The sequence below is a fragment of the Cherax quadricarinatus genome, chromosome 14, assembly GCF_038502225.1.
Source record: "Cherax quadricarinatus isolate ZL_2023a chromosome 14, ASM3850222v1, whole genome shotgun sequence".
Classification (NCBI taxonomy): Eukaryota; Metazoa; Arthropoda; class Malacostraca; order Decapoda; family Parastacidae; genus Cherax; species Cherax quadricarinatus.
The window spans coordinates 12,561,802-12,578,993 of record NC_091305.1 but is presented as its reverse complement, the minus strand read 5'-3'; the positions used below and the strand labels follow the sequence as shown (position 1 = coordinate 12,578,993).

The window sequence follows — 17,192 nt, the reverse complement described above, 5'->3', positions numbered from 1 at the left end:
AGCGTTACTGCTCCTGTTGTATGATTACAGGGTTAAGACCACCCCGAGGGAGTCAATGAGTTGTGTGGCGTGTCAGGTGGTTAGTGCAACGTATATAGGCGTCGGCCCGTGTCTCTTGCAGACGGGTCATCGCAAGATTAAGACCCGTGCCAGGACTCCGGTCTTGGCGAACATTATACATACATGCCCTTGCATATGTCTGTGTCAGCCAGGAGAGAATGCAGGTGATGGCAGTTGTCGTGTAGGAACGACGGTTTGTGGGACCAACAGGCCTTCTGCAGTGTTCCTCCTTTCTTATGTTCTTATGTTCTTATGTTGTTTCACGAGGGTGAAAGTGTCTTGGTGGGTTCATAAGAACATAAGAAAGGAGGAACACTGCAGCAGGCCTGTTGGCCCATACTAGGCAGGTCCTTTACAATTCATCCCACTAACAAAACATTTGCCCAAAACAATTTTCAATGCCACCCAAGAAATAAGGTCTGGTAACTCTATCCACTTATTTGCAAGTCCCACTCAAATCCAACCCCTCCCACTCATGTACTTATCCAACCTAAATTTGAAACTACCCAAAGTCCTAGCCTCAATAACCCAACTAGGTAGACTGTTCCACTCATCAACTACCCTATTTCCAAACCAATACTTTCCTATGTACTTTCTAAATCTAAACTTATCTAATTTAAATCCATTACTGCGGGTTCTCTCTTGGAGAGATATCCTCAAGACCTTTATTAATACCTATCTTCCACTTATACACTTCTATCATGTCTCCCCTCATTCTTCGTTTAACAAGTGAATGTAATTTAAGAGTCTTCAATCTTTCTTCATAAGGAAGACTTCTAATGCTATGTATTAATTTAGTCATTCTATGCTCAATGCTTTCTAACGAATTTATGTCCATTCTGTAATGTGGAGACCAGAACTGAGCTGCATAATCTAGGTGAGGCCTTACTAATGATGTATAAAGCTGCAGTATAACCTCTGGACTTCTGTTGCTTACACTTCTTGATATAAATCCCAATAATCTATTTGCCTTATTACGTACGCTTAGGCATTGCTGTCTTTGTTTAAGGTTGCTGCTCACCATAACCCCCAAGTCCTTTTTGCAATCTGTATGGCTAAGTTCTGCATTATTTAACTTATAAGTACTAGGGTTATGGACACTCCCGAGCTTCAGAACCTTGCATTTATCTACATTGAACTGCATCTGCCACTTTTCTGACCAAGAATAGAGTTTGTCTAAATCCTCCTGAAGTTCCCCAACATCTACGTTTGAATCAATCATCCTACCTATCTTTGTGTCATCGGCGAATTTGCTCATATCACTAGTAATACCCTCATCAAGGCCATTGACATATATTATAAACAACAACGGGCCTAAGACTGATCCCTGTGGTACGCCACTTGTTACGGTAAAAGTTTAGAGCACAGCGACTGTGTGTTGTGGAGCCCTGGAGCACATCAAGGTTCCCGGGACAGTGAAGGGAAGACGATGCATCAGCCCACCTGTCATAACAACAGGAATTCCCCACATGTTAGGAAGCACAAAGAAATCCCAAGTAGTTGGGCCAGAAACAACCAGCGCCGCCACGAGACATACATTCGAAATTAAAATTAAAAGGCACCAGCCCTCAACCCACTACCACACGACAACTACCATCCCACTACCACACGACAACTACCATCCCACTACCACACGACAACTACCATCCCACTACCACACAACAACTACCATCCCACTACCACACAACAACTACCATCCCACTACCACACAACAACTACCGTCCATACTACCACACGACAACTACCATCCCACTACCACACGACAACTACCATCCCACTACCACACAACAACTACCATCCATACTACCACACGACAACAACTACCATCCCACTACCACACAACAACTACCATCCCACTACCACATGACAACTACCATCCCACTACCACACGACAACAACTACCATCCATACTACCACACGACAACTACCATCCCACTACCACACGACAACTACCATCCCACTACCACACGACAACTACCATCCCACTACCACACGACAACTACCATCCCACTACCACACGACAACTACCATCCCACTACCACACAACAACTACCATCCCACTACCACATGACAACTACCATCCATACTACCACATGACAACAACTACCATCCTACTACCACACGACAACAACTACCATCCATACTACCACACGACAACAACTACCATCCCACTACCACACGACAACTACCATCCCACTACCACACAACAACTACCGTCCATACTACCACATGACAACAACTACCATCCCACTACCACACGACAACAACTACCATCCATACTACCACACGACAACAGCTACCATCCCACTACCACACGACAACAACTACCATCCATACTACCACACGACAACAACTACCATCCCGAGGGCATAGTCACTGGTAGGAATAGTCACTGGTAGCAGACTATGCCCTCGTCTGCTACACGTCCCTATCCACTGACGCCTATATAACCGCCAGTCTCCTTGCCTTAACTACCATCCCACTACCACACGACAACAACTACCATCTATACTACCACACGACAACAACTACCATCCATACTACCACACGACAACAACTACCATCCCACTACCACACGACAACAACTACCATCCCACTACCACACGACAACAACTGCTATCCCCACTACCACACGACAACAACTACCATCCCCACTACCACACGACAACAACTGCTATCCCCACTACCACACGACAACAACTACCATCCCACTACCACACGACAACAACTACCACCCTACTACCACACGACAACAACTACCATCCCACTACAACACGACAACAACTACCATCCCACTACCACACGACAACAACTGCTATCCCCACTACCACACGACAACAACTACCATCCCACTACCACACAACAACAACTACCACCCCACTATCACACGACAACAACTGCCATCCCACTACAACACGACAACAACTACCATCCCACTACCACACGACAACAACTGCTATCCCCACTACCACACGACAACAACTACCATCCCACTACCACACGACAACAACTACCACCCTACTACCACACGACAACAACTACCATCCCACTACAACACGACAACAACTACCATCCCACTACCACACGACAACAACTGCTATCCCCACTACCACACGACAACAACTACCATCCCACTACCACACGACAACAACTGCTATCCCCACTACCACACGACAACAACTACCATCCCACTACCACACGACAACAACTGCTATCCCCACTACCACACGACAACAACTACCATCCCCACTACCACACGACAACAACTGCTATCCCCACTACCACACGACAACAACTACCATCCCACTACCACACGACAACAACTACCATCCCACTACAACACGACAACAACTACCACCCCACTACCACACGACAACAACTACCATCCCACTACCACACGACAACAACTACCATCCCACTACCGCACGACAACAACTACCATCCCACTACCACACAACAACAACTACCACCCCACTATCACACGACAACAACTACCATCCCACTACCACACGACAACAACTACCATCCCACTACCGCACGACAACTACCATCCCACTACCACACAACAACAACTACCACCCCACTATCACACGACAACAACTACCATCCCACTACCACACGACAACAACTACCATCCCACTACCGCACGACAACAACTACCATCCCACTACCACACAACAACACCTACCACCCCACTATCACACGACAACAACTACCATCCCACTACCACACGACAACAACTACCACCCCACTACCACACGACAACAACTACCACCCCACTACCACACGACAACAACTACCACCCCACTACCACACGACAACAACTACCACCCCACTACCACACGACAACAACTACCACCCCACTACCACACGACAACAACTACCATCTCCACTACCACACAACAACAACTACCACCCCACTACCACACGACAACAACATTGCTTCACAGCAGCAGTCCCCACCACTACTCCATGACAGCTGCAACAACAAATCTCCTTCAAACACTCTCTTTTACCAATATACTCTTGGTAACGGGCCTTCGAAGCTGTGTGATCTGGCAGCTGGGGTAAGGCAGCCACTATGAAGACACTAAGATGTCTCCTGCATGCTGGGAACGTGTGTGTGGTGATGGTGTATGTTGATGTGTTGTTCTGATGTGTGTTGATGGTGTATGTTGATGTGTTGTGCTGGTGTGTGGTGATGGTGTATGTTGATGTGTTGTTCTGGTGTGTGTTGATGGTGTATGTTGATGTGTTGTGCTGGTGTGTGTTGATGGTGTATGTTGATGTGTTGTTCTGGTGTGTGTTGATGGTGTATGTTGATGTGTTGTTCTGGTGTGTGTTGATGGTGTATGTTGATGTGTTGTTCTGGTGTGTGTTGATGGTGTATGTTGATGTGTTGTGCTGGTGTGTGGTGATGGTGTATGTTGATGTGTTGTGCTGGTGTGTGGTGATGGTGTATGTTGATGTGTTGTTCTGGTGTGTGTTGATGGTGTATGTTGATGTGTTGTTCTGGTGTGTGTTGATGGTGTATGTTGATGTGTTGTTCTGATGTGTGTTGATGGTGTATGTTGATGTGTTGTTCTGGTGTGTGGTGATGGTGTGTGTTGATGTGTTGTTCTGATGTGTGTTGATGTGTTGTTCTGGTGTGTGTTGATGTGTTCTGCTGGTGTGTGGTGATGGTGTGTGTTGATGTGTTGTTCTGGTGTGTGTTGATGTGTTGTTCTGGTGTGTGTTGATGTGTTGTTCTGGTGTGTGTTGATGTGTTGTTCTGGTGTGTGGTGGTGGTGTGTGTTGATGTGTTGTTCTGGTGTGTGTTGATGTGTTGTTCTGGTGTGTGTTGATGTGTTCTGCTGGTGTGTGGTGATGGTGTGTGTTGATGTGTTATGCTGGTGTGTGGTGATGTGTTATGCTGTTGTGTGGTGATGGTGTGTGTTGATGTGTTATGCTGGTGTGTGATGATGTTGTGTGTTGATATGTTATGCTGGTGTGTGGTGATGGTGTGTGTTGATTTGTTGTGCTGGTGTGTGGTGATGGTGCGTGTTGATGTGTTCTGCTGGTGTGTGGTGATAGTGTGTGTGAGGTGTTGTGCTGGTGTGTGGTGATGGTGTGTGTTGATGTGTTATGCTGGTGTGTGGTGATGGTGTGTGTTGATGTGTTGTTCTGGTGTGTGGTGATGGTGTGTGTTGATGTGTTGTGCTGGTGATGGTGTGTGTTGATGTGTTGTTCTGGTGTGTGGTGATGGTGTGTGTTGATGTGTTGTTCTGGTGTGTGGTGATGGTGTGTGTTGATGTGTTGTTCTGGTGTGTGGTGATGGTGTGTGTTGATGTGTTGTTCTGGTGTGTGGTGATGGTGTGTGTTGATGTGTTGTTCTGGTGTGTGGTGATGGTGTGTGTTGATGTGTTGTGCTGGTGTGTGGTGATGGTGTGTGTTGACGTGTTGTTCTGGTGTGTGGTGATTGTGTGTGGTGATGGTGTGTGTTGATGTGTTATGCTGGTGTGTGATGATGGTGTGTGTTGATGTGTTGTTCTGGTGTGTGGTGATGGTGTGTGTTGATGTATTACGCTGGTGTGTGGTGATGGTGTGTGTTGATGTGTTATGCTGGTGTGTGGTGATGGTGTGTGTTGATGTGTTGTTTTGGTGTGTGTTATTGTGCTGTGCTGGTGTGTGGTGATGTGTTGTGATGGTTTGTGGTGATAGTGTGTAGTGATAGTGTGTGGTGATGACATGTGATATCCTTAGACTGAGGACTGTCAAGATCACTGATATGAAGACGAAGCAGCAGTCCGACTCCGAGTGTCAGAGTGAAGACGAAGCAGCAGTCCGACTCCGAGTGTCAGAGTGAAGACGAAGCAGCAGTCCGACTCCGAGTGTCAGAGTGAAGACGAAGCAGCAGTCCGACTCCGAGTGTCAGAGTGAAGACGAAGCAGCAGTCCGACTCCGAGTGTCAGAGTGAAGACGAAGCAGCAGTCCGACTCCGAGTGTCAGAGTGAAGACGAAGCAGCAGTCCGACTCCGAGTGTCAGAGTGAAGACGAAGCAGCAGTCCGACTCCGAGTGTCAGAGTGAAGACGAAGCAGCAGTCCGGCTCCGAGTGTCAGAGTGAAGACGAAGCAGCAGTCCGGCTCCGAGTGTCAGAGTGAAGACGAAGCAGCAGTCCGGCTCCGAGTGTCAGAGTGAAGACGAAGCAGCAGTCCGACTCCGAGTGTCAGAGTGAAGACGAAGCAGCAGTCCGACTCCGAGTGTCAGAGTGAAGACGAAGCAGCAGTCCGACTCCGAGTGTCAGAGTGAAGACGAAGCAGCAGTCCGGCTCCGAGTGTCAGAGTGAAGACGAAGCAGCAGTCCGGCTCCGAGTGTCAGAGTGAAGACGAAGCAGCAGTCCGGCTCCGAGTGTCAGAGTGAAGACGAAGCGGATTCTCCTCTGAAGTTACAGATTCTGAATTAAATCTCCCAGACATGGCGCAGTGAGCTGGTTGAATCATATTGCAGACAGCTTCAAGAACTGGTATGTTACAACCCTGGAGGCCTGAATCCCACAAATGTCGGCCAAGCCGACCCAAATGAGGAAAAATTATAGATATGATAAAGAAAATTTTTGAAATAAGGGATGCCAAGCCATGATGGTCCTGTTTAATAATAATAATAGTAACCTTTTTATTACTCTAGGCTAGAATATTGCTGTAAAATACAAACCCACTTTAAAACAGGTGAAATTGCAGACCTAGAGAATGTACAGAGAACCTTCACTGGGTGCATAAATTCAGTCAAGTAACTATATTACCCGGAACTTTTGAAGTCCTCTGAGTTGTAATTATTAGGACAAATAATAATTTACACCTGAAAAACTCATCTTCTTCATGGTGTGTAAAATACCACCAATGGAGAGTATGGAGAGATAATAAGTGTAAGGAGCCTAAGACTTTTCAACGCTCCTTTCATACGTAAGGAGCATTACCAGCAGACTCCCGGATGTCCTCGAGAGGGAACTTGTTAAGTTCCTCGGGTTAGTTCCTAATCAGCGGGTCTATAGAGCATATATTGGAATGCGTGATCAGGCCTTGATCCATCAGGGTCTGGAGCGAGGCAGCGGGAACACTGAGCATCGAAAACCTGCTTCAGGTATCTTCAGGTATCAGGAGTTTTGTCTCGACCCTCGTGAGCACAAATGAGCACACAGTTTCATCCAAGACCACACAGACATACTCTTAATATAAGAAACCTTGACCACCTGCAAGTATAATTTAAATAAAACACTTCTGCAACATATGGGTATCTTCATTGTGGAATAAATATACCCAAATGTTTCAAGAGTGTCTCATTTATCAACGTGTCTGTTTTGTAAACTATTTATTCATAAGTATAATTTAATCTAGAATACCAGAGTACTCTGCTTGCCACAACCACCGCCAGTGTGACTAGAGACACTTTCCAAACACACTCCAGAGATGAAACTAAAGTGGATGTGCACATACACTTACCCAGATAAGTGTTTATAATATATACAAGTCGCAGAGACAGAGTTTTTCTCTCTGGCTGCCACTATGATTATGGCAGCTGGTGACTTCAATGCTCATCATCCCCGCACAGCAACCCAGTTGTAGCAACACTTAGCGAGTCGTAATTGTGGATGATTTAGCTGAGGTTATGTTCCTTAGTGTCAGTAGAACGCCTTCCGCCCGAACTGAAGTATAGAAAAATGAATAATGAATTACTTTGAGGAACAGTAATAATGAAATTTTTTTAAGTCGCTATGTCCCACTATGAAACCACTGTGTGGCGAAACGTTTCCTCAATAAAGATACCTGAGTGTTGCACATATGTCTAATTTATCGCCTTGAATTTTGCTGCACTCATTTGTTTTGCATACTATTATATTTAAAAGAAAAAGTTCCACTTCTATACAGGTAGCGGCAAGATGCCGGTGGTAATCCTGCTCACTCAGAACATATGTAAAGAATAGACACAATACCGTGGCTAGAACAATACACTAATAGCCCGTCTGTAGAAGACTGAAACATATGATGACGTTTTGGTCCCACTTGGACCTCTCTAACTCATACGAAGGTTCATGGAATTCTTTATCTCCAGAGAAGCATGTAGATAGTTTCCTCGGGAGACAGAGATTCAGACAGCACGAGACGCGGCTGACCTGACTGACATACACGATCCGAAGAAACTGGAGAAGGCTACTGAGAGAAAAGACTCGGCTACAAAGCTAGGTGAAAGTGAATCGTCTTGCAAGACCTATTTCAGAGGATGACTCCACTTCTGAAATCGTGGCTGAAGGACTTGGTGGGATCTTTATTGTAACACCTGTAATACCTGTAACACCTTTCCCATGGTAGTATAACAGAGTACTGTAATGATTCCCACACAATGTTATCATCCTCCTCCTAGTAACCTTAGCTAAGTGATATTAAATATTAAATAAGTAATTGTATATCCCAGACTTTCATGTTTAGTGTAACATAGACTTATGCTTCCTCGTTCACTCGTATACCTTTTTTCCAATATACTTTCCCTGACATATTTTGTACTTTGTAAGTGGAGATGAAGTGGTGAAAGTGTTCTCTCTGGTGGAGATGAAGTGGTGAAAGTGTTCTCTCTGGTGGAGATGAAGTGGTGAAAGTGTTCTCTCTGGTGGAGATGAAGTGGTGAAAGTGTTCTCTCTGGTGGAGATGAAGTGGTGAAAGTGTTCTCTCTGGTGAAGATGAAGTGGTGAAAGTGTTCTCTCTGGTGGAGATGAAGTGGTGAAAGTGTTCTCTCTGGTGGAGATGAGGTTGATTGCTCTCCCCGCTATGACAGCTGGCCAGCCTGACAGACATAAGAACATAAGAACATAAGAACGAAGGAACACTGCAGAAGGCCTACTGGCCCATGCGAGGCAGGTCCAAGTCCCTACCGGCTTAAGCCAATGCACCCAACCTAGTCAGGTCAGGTCACATTGACTTAAGGGAGGAACACGGCAACCGACCTGTTAGCACAAGCTATCAGGTCCAACTCACACCCACCCACATCTACTCATGTATTTATCCAACCTATTTTTAAAGCTACACAACGTTCTGGCCTCTATAACGGTACTTGGGAGTTTGTTCCACTCATCCACAACTCTATTACCAAACCAGTACTTTCCTATATCCCTCCTGAATCTGAATTTTTCCAACTTAAAACCATTGCTGCGAGTCCTGTCTAGGCTAGATATTTTCAGCACACTATTTACATCCCCTTTATTTATTCCTGTCTTCCACTTATAAACCTCAATCATATCCCCCCTAATTCTACGTCTTTCTAGCACATCTCATCAAGGGAGGATCCTTGATGCTGATGAGAGGCTCTTGATCTAAGCATTTAGGCCTGGCCTTCCATTCCTTGGATCGAATTTGATAACTTCCCGTTCTCCCAAGAATTACATGACCCCTATGAGTTTAGAGCTTCCCTGTGAATGCAATAATCTAGCACACGGGAATTATAGGCCTCCTCCAGGCCTACATTAGGAGTTTCTTCGAAGCAGGTAGGCCAGAATTAATTTTCAGGAACACTGCTGGTTTTAAATCCCTCAAACTGCATCCCGCAGGGCGGAGTTCTCAGTGGTACTGCAGTAGAAGTTACTGGAGGAGGGAGTGAGGGAGGGGTCGCAGCACTGGAGGGAGGGGTCGCAGCACTGGAGGGAGGGGTCGCAGCACTGGAGGGAGGGGTCGCAGCACTGGAGAGAGGGATCGCAGCACTGGAGGGAGGGGTCGCAGCACTGGAGGGAGGGGTCGCAGCACTGGAGGGAGAGGTCGCAGCACTGGAGGGAGGGGTCGCAGCACTGGAGGGAGGGTTCGCAGCACTGGAGGGAGGGGTCGCAGCACTGGTGGGAGGGGTCGTAGCACTGCAGAGAGGGGTCGTAGCACTGGGTACAGCATTATCCTCCACGCACGATACAATGCACTTTTACATAAAGCGCTAAATCCGTGCGATGCATTCATTCTGCGGTGGAGGTTCGATCCTCCGTCCGTCAAGAGCTAAAAAGCGCGATTACGGTGTATTGTTTGTAAAAAATGGGAGTGAAGGTGGTAGTAGTGGTAGTAGTGGTTGTAGTGGTTGTAGTAGTAGTAGTGGTAGTAGTATTAGTGGTGGTGGTGGTGGTGGTGCTGGTGGTAGTAGTAGTGGTGGTTGTAGTAGTAGTAGTGGTGGTTGTAGTAGTAGTGGTGGTAGCAGCAGTGGTGGTAGTATTAGTGGTGGTGATGGTGGTGGTAGTAGTAGTATTAGTAATAGTAATGATAGTAGTAGTAGTAGTAGCAGTGGTAGTGGTAGTAGCAGTAGTAGAAGTAGTAGTAATAATAGTAGTAGCAGTGGTAGTGGTAGTAGTGGTGGTAGTGCACACACCCTTCCCTTTATACCTTTGTTATACCTTTGATGAGTTCCGGGAGTTTTTCTACTCCAGGAGCCCGGCCTTGGGGAAGGCTTGTGTGATGCTAACCTGGTCAACCAGGCTATTGCTGCTGGTGGCACGCAGCGCCACAGTGGATTTTATCAAAGAACAGGCAGTTGGGAACCCCCCCCCCCCGTCACTTCACTGGCGGTGATGAGGCGGGACCAGGAGCTGGAGTGCTGCTTTCCCCCGTAGTCACAGCTTGGCCAGTACACTCGCCAATCCATTGAATGTTGAGAGGCAGGGCCCAGGAGCTAAGAATCAACCCCCACACACATACACCAGGGTAGTACGTATATGTATAAATACATTGTGGCTCACATGTCTACATGCGTATGCACCTCTACACACGCACGCATGCACCCACGCACGCACGCACGCACGTATGCATGCACGCACGTATGCACATAGGCGCACGCACATATGCGGGGCCAGGAGCTGTGAATCGACCCCTGCAACCACAACTAGGTGAGTACACACACACACTCCTGCATGCATGCACACGCACGCACGTAGGCACGAACGAGCGCACAAGCACGTGCTTGCTCGAAACAATAGAATATACTGATAAATCTCACCAATTTTTCTTCAGATTATTTGAGTATAGAGATAATTACCATAACTGTATTGAAGAACGATGGAAGGAGAGAGAGAGAGAGAGAGAGAGAGAGAGAGAGAGAGAGAGAGAGAGAGAGAATTGCAGGCTCTACGCTATGTCTCCTCAGTGACTACCTTCATGGTAGATCTCTAAGTGTAGTTCTCAATGGAACGGAATCAGCAAGACATCCTATTGGGGCAAGTGTTCCACAAGGAAGCGTGCTGGGTCCATTGTTATGGAATGTCTACTTCAACGACCTTCTTCATCTCATCCCAGAATCACGTGCATATGCAGACGACTGTACACTGACATTCACTTATCCAAGAGAAGAAATGCCAGCTGCTCTAAGCTACATCAATCACCAGCTGAGAGCTATATCAGCTTGGGGAAATAGATGGCAAGTAATATTTGCACCTGAGAAAACGCAAATGATGATCGTCTCTAGGCACCATGATGGTAATGCTGGTGCAGTAGTAAGGATGAATGGGAGGGTGTTGGCACCTGGAGAAGAAGTTGATGTCCTTGGGGTGAAATTTGACTCCAAACTAACCATGAAGAACCATGTTGTAAATCTTGCAAACAAGGCAGCCAGGAAGCTTACAGCACTTCGCCTTATCTCCCATCTGCTTGACAGTAGGGGTTGCAAGATCCTGTACGAGGCACAAGTACGCTCACACCTTGAGTATGCTCCACTTTCTTGGTTTGCCTGCCCCCCCCCCTCTCATCTGCTACTGCTTGACAGAGTAGAGAACAGAGCAAGACGTCTCATCTCTCGCCTGAACCCATCCTGGATAGATCTGTCATTTCAGCAGAGCCTTCAACATAGGAGGGATGTGGGTAGCCTTACTGTTATGTACAAGGCCAATATTGTCAAAGTACCACACTTGGATCCACTTCGAGGACAGCGAGAAGCAAGCTTCTATACCACAAGACGGGCAGAAAGCAGCAACTTCACTCTGGCTGTACCATTCTCCAGAACATCACTCCATCTGAGATCATATATACCCAGGATGACTCGAGTATGGAACACATTCGTACAGCATAATTATGTCAACGAGATAAAGTCACTTGATCAAATTAAAATGCTGACCCACAGATGGCTCCAACTTCATCCTGTTCCCTACTTGTATGTCTCATAACAATAAAAATGGTTTCAAATGAGCAGATGTAGGTAACAGCTCTTAGCTTGCCAATAAAGTTAGGAATCCTTAACCTGTAAATAGCTTGTCAATAAAGCTAGGGATCCTTAACCTTGTCAAACCCTGTGTAAAAAAAAAAAAAAAAAAAAAAAAAAAAAAAAAAAAAAAAAACAAAGAGTGAGAGAGAGAGAGAAAGTCATAAATATAAATGGAAAATTTGAATCGGGTGTTGGGATCGCCTAAACATTCCCTCCCCTTCCTCACCCTCTCCCCCTCCCCTCCTCTCCCCCTCCCCTCCTCTCTCCCTCCCTCTGTCACGTTTACTAAGACCCGCAAGAGAGAGTCCTACGCAGCACCTCTTGTGTTGGATGAGTGGGGAGAGTGGGAAGGGGGGAAGGGAGGGCAGGAGTGGGAAGGAACAGAAGGGAATGTGTATGGGGGGGCGTGGAGGATAGGTAAGGGATGAGTGGAGAGAGGAGAGGGGAGAGTGTTGGGGGTAGACGATAGGAAAGGGATGAGAGGGAGGGATGAGAGGAAAGTGATGAGTGGGAGAGTGGGATGTAGTGTGAAAGGGATAAGAGGGGAAAGGGAAGAGATAGGGAGGAGCTTAGGGACGTAGAGTACACACACACACACACACACACACACAATGCAAGAAGGCAGAGGAGAGGTTTGTTCCCAAGGGCAACAGAAATAATGGGAAGACCAGAACGAGCCCTTGGTTTACCCAGAGGTCTAGGGATGCAAAAACTAAGTGTTCTAGAGAATGGAAAAAGTATAGAAGACAAAGGACCCAGGAAAATACATTAGTCGACGAGCCAGAAACGAGTATGCACTGATAAGGAGGGAGACCCAGCGACAGTACGAAAACGACATAACATCAAAAGTCAAGTCTCACCCATAGCTGTTGTATAGCCACATCAGGAGGAAGACAGCAGTCAAGGACCAGGTAATCAGGCTGAGGAAAGAAGGTAGGGAGCTCACAAGCAACGACCAAGAAGTATGTGAGGAGCTCAACATGAGATTTAAGGAAATATTTACAGACGAGAAAGAAAGGTCTCCAGGAGGTCAGAACAGAGGGGTACATCAACATGTGTTGGATGAAATACACAACCGAGGAGGAGGTGAAGAAGCTGCTAAGTGACCTTGATATCTCAAAGGCGGTGGGACCGGACATCTCTCCGTGGGTCCTTAGAGAGGGAGCAGAGACACTATGTGTGCCACTAACAACAATTTTCAACACATCCATTAAAACCGGGCAACTGAGGTATGGAAGAGGGCAAATGTAGTCCCCAATTTTAAGAAAGGAGACAGACACGAGGAACTAAACTATAGACTAATGTCAATGACGTGTATAGTATGCAAAGTCATGGAGAAGATTATCAGGAGGAGAGTGGTGGGGCATCTAGAACAAAACAAGTTTATGAACGACAACCAGCACGGTTTCAGGGAAGGCAAATCCAATGTTACAACCCTATTGAAGTTTTGTGACAAGATAACGGAAGTAAGACACGAGAGAGAGGGGTGGGTAGATTGCATTTTCTTGGACTGCAAGAAGGCCTTCTACACAGTTCCTCACAAGAGATTAGTGCAAAAGCTGGAGGATCTGGCATGTATAACAGGAAGGGTGCTGCAATGGATCAGAGAATACCTGACAGGGAGGCAACAGCGAGTCATGGTACGTGACGAGGTATCAGAATGGGCGCCTGTGACGAGCGGGGTTCCACAGGGGTCAGTTCAAGGACCAGTGCTATTTTTGGTATATGTGAATGACATAACGGAAGGGATAGGCTCAGAAGTGTCCCTGTTTGCAGATGATGTGAAGTTAATGAGGAGAATTAAATGGGATGAGGATCAGGCAGGACTACAAAGAGACCTGGACAAGCTGGAAGCTTGGTCCAGCAGCTGGCTCCTGTGATGAATGGTTTGAAAAACCGACAAGTTGAAGATTGAGACACTTATGCAGCATATGGGAATCTTTATTCAGGAAACGTTTCGCCACACAGTGGCTTCATCAGTCCAATACAAAGAGGAAGGCGTAAGGAGAGGAGGAGAATGAGGTAATCAGTCCCTCAACCTGGAGTCGATGTGTTCAGTCCATCAATCTTGTAGAATGTACAGCATAGGGCCTTAGACGTGGCTTATATACTGTAGATTCCCATATGCTGCATAAGTGTCTCAATCTTCAACTTGTCGGTTTTTCAAACCATTCATCACAACTGTCAGACAAGGCAGCATCATGGGGTCTTGTTACAAAGAATTCTTCAACACTTGTTCAACCTTTGGACGAAGACCTACTTCGACTAGTGGATGGTACCACTATGACCCCCCCTCCATCTGCTTCACGTCACCTCACTACAGTATATAAGCCACGTCTAAGGCCCTATGCTGTACATTCTACAAGATTGATGGACTGAACACATCGACTCCAGGTTGAGGGACTGATTACCTCATTCTCCTCCTCTCCTTACGCCTTCCTCTTTGTATTGGACTGATGAAGCCACTGTGTGGCGAAACGTTTCCTGAATAAAGATTCCCATATGCTGCATAAGTGTCTCAATCTTCAGCTGGCTCCTCAAATTTAACCCTGCCAAATGCAAAGTCATGAAGATCGGGGAAGGGCAAGGAAGACACAGAGTATAGGCTAGGTGGTCAAAGACTGCAAACCTCACTCTAGGAAAAGGATCTGATAATACCGAGTATAACACCGAGCACATCTCCTGAGGCGCACATCAACCAGATAACTGCTGCAGCATATGGGCGCCTGGCAAACCTGAGAATGGCATTTCGATACCTCAGTAAGGAATCATTCAAGACTCTGTACACCGTGTACGTCAGACCCATATTGGAGTATGTCATATTGTTTCATTCTATGGAACAATGCTCTTCTCCAGACTGAGGGACTGACCACCTCAAAACTTTAAGGGTGATGGACTGATTACATCGTCTTCAAGTATCTTCTGCTTCTATCAACTTTTCTGTACTCGACTGAAGAAGCCTACTGTGTAGGCGAAACGTTTCGAAATAAAGATACCTAACTGTTGCATATGTGTCTTACCTAACAACAGTACTGAGGGTGTCGAACCAGGTAAGAACCAGGAATAATGGATTTAAGTTGGATAAATTTAGATTTAGAAAGGACATAGGTAAGTACCGGTTTTCTAACAGAGTTGTAGATGCGTGGAACAGTTTTCCCAGTGGGGTGATAGAGGCTAGGACCTTGGGTAGCTTTAAGAAGAGACTGGACAAATATATGAGTGGGAGGGGCTGGGTTTGATTGGTGTCAAGGGGTACGGGAGTTATTTCTTGAGTAGCTTTAGGTAGATGTCGTTTTGATAAGGACCTGCCTCGTATGGGCCAGTAGGCCTTCTGCAGTGTTCCTACATTCTTATGTTCTTATGTATGCAGCACCAGTTTGGAACCTGCACCTGGTCAAGCATGTCAAAGGTTTGCAGCAAGGTTAGTTCCAGAGCTAAGTGGAATGTCCTGCGATGGAAGGTTAAGGGACATCGGCCTGACGACACTGGAGGACAGGAGGGTTAGGGGAGACATGATAACGACATACAAAATACTGCGAGGAATTGACAAGGTGGACAGAGCCAGGATGTTCCAGAGATAGGGCACAGAAACAAGAGGTCACGATTGGAAGTTGAAGATTCAGATGAGCCAAAGAGATGTTAAGAAGTATTCCTCTAGTCATAGAGTTGTCAGGAAGTGGAATAGTCTGGAAAGTAATGCAGCGGAGGCAGGAACCATACACAGTTTTAAGACGAGGTATGATAAAGTTCATGGAGCAGGGAGAGAGATGACCTAGTAGCGACCAGTGAAGAGGCGGGGCCAGGGGTTATGTCTCGACCCCTGTAACCACAAGTAAGTGAGTAAAAATAGGTGAGTACACACACACACACATACACAATAACACACACACACACACACACACACACACACACACACACACACACACACACACACACACACACACACACACACACACACACACACACACACACACACACACACACACACACACACATAAACCCCGACCATCGCTAGCACACAACAGTAACCAGCAAGCTGAGCTGAGAGACTGGCGGCGGGGAGCTGTGTTCCACTCTCCTTCACTCACTCTTGACTCAAACCTCACTCGCCTCGACTCACCCATCAACCAACCTCTCTCAATAAGACAGTTCGATTCCCTTTCTCTCTCTCGTGTGTGTGTTCTTCTAGGTGTTCTTCTACGTGTTTTTCTGCGTGTTCTTCGACGTGTTCTTCTGCGTGTGTGAGTCGGTGTTCGAAAATTTGTTGACTTTTTCTGGGACCTGTTGAACGATGTATTAAATCCTTAGCCACTTGCCGTTCTTTCCCGTTTAAGGGCTACAGGCAACAGAGGGGGTAAATACGGATTATTGGACCCCCGTGATACGGAATAGTGACGGGGGGTTAAAAACAGGAGCAACGGAAAGAAAATAGCGGAAGGGAAGCTGTTGTTGACGTCTTCGCGTCGTTAAAGCAGGTAAGTTGTTCACAAGGTTCTTTGCTTATCAACAGGGATAGCCATTTACGTTCAGTCTTCCTGTTAACTTGAGAGTCAGAGTGGTGTATCGGAGACGGTGTTACACCATTCTGGTTCTGACCTGCTGTAAAGGAGACGGTGTTACACCCGTTGTGATCTGTTGTAGTGGTGACGGTGTTGCCCCCGTTGTCGTGGTCTGGTGTGACTGGACCGGCGTCACAACTGTTGTTATGGTCTGGTGTAACAGGAACGGTGCTACAACTGTTGTTATGGTCTGGTGTAACAGGAACGGTGCTGCATAAGTGATGTCGAGTAACGTCAATGGGATCTCTGATATTCCAACGGCACACGTTTTAAATGGGATGTGTACTATGGTTGGTCTCACTGTTGTCTGATCGTTACCGACCAACGGGGCCAACAACGCTGTTTGGTAGATTATTAGACCGTTAACAGGCCTAGGTAACAGGCCT

At 46.6% G+C, this 17,192-nt stretch overlaps 1 protein-coding gene across 2 annotated transcripts in view; it reads left to right on the top strand.

Annotated features, from left to right (window-relative positions):
- Nucleotides 1-16,258: 16,258 nt before the first annotated feature.
- Nucleotides 16,259-17,192, top strand: part of LOC128695390 (G-protein coupled receptor Mth2-like) — a 149,494-nt gene continuing 148,560 nt past the window's right edge. Inside the window, exon 1 of one of the 2 annotated variants that reach the window (XM_070084858.1) lies at nt 16,259-16,722. The gene's annotated coding sequence lies outside the window, so the exon portion shown is untranslated. The remainder of the gene's footprint in view (nt 16,723-17,192) is intronic. The other variant, XM_070084860.1, reaches the window with a different exon arrangement.